At 46.2% G+C, this 3,777-nt stretch overlaps 1 long non-coding RNA gene across 1 annotated transcript in view; it reads left to right on the forward strand.

Annotated features, from left to right (window-relative positions):
• LOC126514424 (uncharacterized) overlaps window positions 1-2,674 on the forward strand; it is a 4,739-nt gene extending 2,065 nt beyond the window's left edge. Inside the window, exons 2-3 of the long non-coding RNA XR_007595570.1 lie at window positions 824-970; window positions 1,400-2,674. This is a non-coding gene — a long non-coding RNA (uncharacterized lncRNA). The remainder of the gene's footprint in view (window positions 1-823; window positions 971-1,399) is intronic.
• Window positions 2,675-3,777: the final 1,103 nt, after the last annotated feature.

Raw genomic sequence — 3,777 nt, forward strand, 5'->3', positions numbered from 1 at the left:
CACACACACACACACACTCACTCTCTCAAGCACACAGTCTGTACTGCTTCTCTAAATGTCCAGTTTCCGGGCACAATGAATGATGGAATCAGATGGATCGGAACTCTCCAATAAACCTCACCTTTAATTTTACTGGGTAAGAACTAACCCCACCCCAGGATGTTAATCAACTGCCTATGGCATTTGGTTACTTTGTAAAAGAGCCACGGCTAGAATCCAAGCCTTCCCACTGACTCTCAGAGACACTCTTTCTCAGTGCTCTGACCCAGGCACTGAGAGGCTGTGTCCAAAATGACTGAGTCGAGACTTTAATGAGTCATAGCCTTTTTAAAAATATGTATACTTTCACTAACTTGAGCATTGAGCTACATAATAACGTCTCTTTTACTGGCTTATTAAATATCACATTTCTTATGCTTGCAACAGAGGAATTTGTGGTCAGGTCATATTACCATTTAAAATATGTAGACTGTATCAACATGACTGTAGAATGTTCCATTCATTTTGAGCAGCTTTGCAGCTTATGTTAGTGGCGTCACAACGGGATGCATCCAACTGTATAATGCCCTTCACGAAGGCAACGGTTTTGAAAAGAGCCATGCTTTCGGCTCTTACCGCTTTTCTCTGCTGCAGACTCCTGCTTTGTGCTCGCCTTGTTCCATGAATACGCTTTGGATGGCCACGATATACAGAGCTCTGTGGGTAAGCTAGCATTATCTCTAAAACATTTTTATTTATTTATTTATTTATTTATTTATTTATTGTCTATATATGCATGCAAACGCCTGCGTACGTCTGTGCACCGGATACATGCACTGCTCAGGGAGACCAGAAGAGAGTGTCAGATCCCCTGAACTGAAGTTACAGACAGTTGTGAGCCATTGCATGGGTGTGGCAATCTAATCCAGGCCTGGAACAACAGCCTTGACTGCTGAGCCGTCTCTCCAGCCCCCGCCACTCTGTCTTACAAGTACGTACAGATGTCTGCATCTCCCAGGGCTACATGAGCTGCTTGAGGGAGCATTGTCGCCTTACTGATCTGGGTATCCCTGGAACAACCTAGATCACGTCCTCAATGACTGTTGCAGGGCAGGGGCTCCGCCCAGGGGAAATGTTTTCTAACGAAGAAAGCTTTATGCAAGGTTGAAGTCTTTTGTTGAAACGGGCTCTCTTTGAAGCGCGCCATTGCGGCTCTGTTCTGGGCCAGTCTTACAATGATCTCTTTTTGGCTGAAGTCAAGCTTACAAATGCGATCTGTTTAGCTTGGGGGGGGGGGGGGGAGGAAGATGGAAGAAACTTCCAGAAAGTTCTCTACCATTTTCCTTTATCCTCCAGGTATTTTTGACTATTAAAAAACATATCAGTCTTTTACTCTTTTAACATTTACCTATCTTGCCAGGAGTGAGGACAACACCTGTAATAACAGCACTCAGGACGCAGAGGCTGAGGCAGGAGGATGGTCATGCCTGGATAAGTTGAATTTTTGGACTTTGTCTAAAAATAAGGCAAAGCAGGAAGACGATAGCTGTCTTGGTCCCGTAAAGACTGACCCCTATCTTCGAGTACAGCTGGCTCTTTAGAGGTGACCTGGTGGTGGGCAAAGAGGAAATCAAGCTCTTGGTGGCCCGGTATCGGGCCATGCTGAAAACAACACTATGGCTGGGCTTCTCGGTTACCTACATCAGCGAACCGTGGTCTGCTGCTATTGTTGCCAGAAAACAACACAGGACATCCAGTCAGACTTGAAACTCAAATAAACAGTAACTTTTTTTCTTAATCCTAAGTATGTTCCAGAAATTGCATGAGGACACGTACTGCAAGCTTTGCTGTGGCTTATCTGAAGTCGAAACGCAGCTGGGTGGCTGTGTTTTTATTTGATAAATCTGGCAACCCAGCTTGTAACCAAAATGTGTAGGCATTGGTGGTAAAACACAGTGTTCACGAGGGAATCAGAAAAGCGTCTGTCGTTTGGGTGGGTGGAAGGCATGGGTCCTTGGCTAGATGTTACAGAATAACAAAGCTTGGGGGTGTTGCTCCCAGCATTGTTTCCAGAATAGGGCATCATAGTACTGAGCAGATGGGGGTAGGAATACAGGGGTCTGCACTGAGCCACGGACTGGCAGCTTAGACACATCCAGGAATATAAAAGTCAGAGTTGAAGTTAATCTTATTTCTTTGTGATAAGGATGTGTGTGTGTGTGTGCGCGTGTGTGCGCCATGGTACAGTGTTTGGGTTAGGGAACAACTTTGGTGAGTTGATTGATTCTCTACTTTTACTGTGTGGGTGTCAAAGATTAAAGTCAAATTGTCTGGCTTGGTGGCAAACAAGTTTACACACTGAGCCAAGTTGCTGGCCCTCAAGTTGACGTCCAAATCGTATTTAAGTATTTTCTCCAATGACTGACCCAAGGAAGGAGGAAAAGAGTGGGAGCCATGTGGGTGGTGGTCTATTCTGCCAGAGAAGGGAGACCCTGGCAACGATTTGAGGGGAGGTGTTAATGACTTGGCCCCTCCCAGGTGTGTGTCTCCCTTCCGAGTGTGACTGGTCACTGAGATCATAAAATGTTCAGCTGTGCTTACCACCAGACGGATGCACACCCTTCAAATATGAACCCTGGCTTTCTGTCTGAGTAACTTCTTTCTGAAAAACTGACTTTACCCATGGCTCTGACGTGAGACGTCATACTTAGGAGAGAGAGAGACAGAGAGAGAAAGAGAGAGAGAGAGAGAGAGAGAGAGAGAGAGAGAGAGAGAGAGAGAGNGGAGGAGGAGGGAGGGAGGGAAGGAGGGAAAGAGAGAGAAATTATCAACAGCTGACATCTGCTGAGACCGAAGGACAGAGTATGTTTTAGAAGCACACGTGGGAAAGAAAGCTGGCATCACGGTGTAAGACACAACACCCAACACCCGACAAGCTGGCCCGAATGGCTGCGCTGTGTCTGCCCCACACTGCCTTCCAGGCTCCAGCTTCTAAGGCTAAGCCTCCTGAAAGCATTCCTGGGTTCCCAGCTTCAGCTCTGATCCTTGTCTGGTCTTGGGTAATCTTACCTTCTTTCCTGACCCTGGCTCTCCAAAGCCCCACAGTGACACTATTAACATGGATGTGAGAATTCTGCTTGGGGGAAACAGTTGGCTACTGTGGTAGTTTGAGTGTAACTGGCCCCAATGATCTCATAAAGACACTATTAGGAGGTGTGTCCTTGTTGGAGTAAGTGTGGCACTGTGGGGGCGGGCTTTGAGGTCTCTTTGCTCAAGTTTGGCTCAGTGTGACAAGGAGACCACTTCCTGTTGCCTACAAGATGTAGAACTCTCAGCTCCTTCTCCAGTACCATGTCTGCCCGCATGCCACCATATCCCACCATGATGATAATGGACGGAACCCCTGAAACTGTAAGCTGCCACCCAATTAAATGTTTCCCTTGTAAGAGTTTCTGTGGTCATGGTGTCTCTTCACAGCAGTAGAAACCCTAACTAAGACAGATACATTCTTTCATTACGGCTGAGAATTTCCCACACTAAAGTTTCCAAAGCCTAACTGCCACCCTGTGTGAGAAACTGCCTCCTCAAAGGTAAAGAGAACTCAGGAAAATAATAAAGAAACCTGATGTAGGACGTCCTTCTGCATTCTGTGTTTCTATGTGTTTCTCTTACTGGTTGATGAATAAAGCTGTTTCAGCTAATGGCCTAGGCGGGAAATCAAAACAAAGATAAGAAGAGAGAAAAGCCAGGACAGGCTCCAAAGCCACAGAGAAACCCTGTCTCGAAAAACCAAAAAAA

Source organism: Alexandromys fortis, unplaced genomic scaffold (genome assembly GCF_014885135.2).
Source record: "Alexandromys fortis isolate MF-2015 unplaced genomic scaffold, M_Fortis_MF-2015_v1.1 scaffold_17, whole genome shotgun sequence".
NCBI lineage: Eukaryota > Metazoa > Chordata > Mammalia > Rodentia > Cricetidae > Alexandromys > Alexandromys fortis.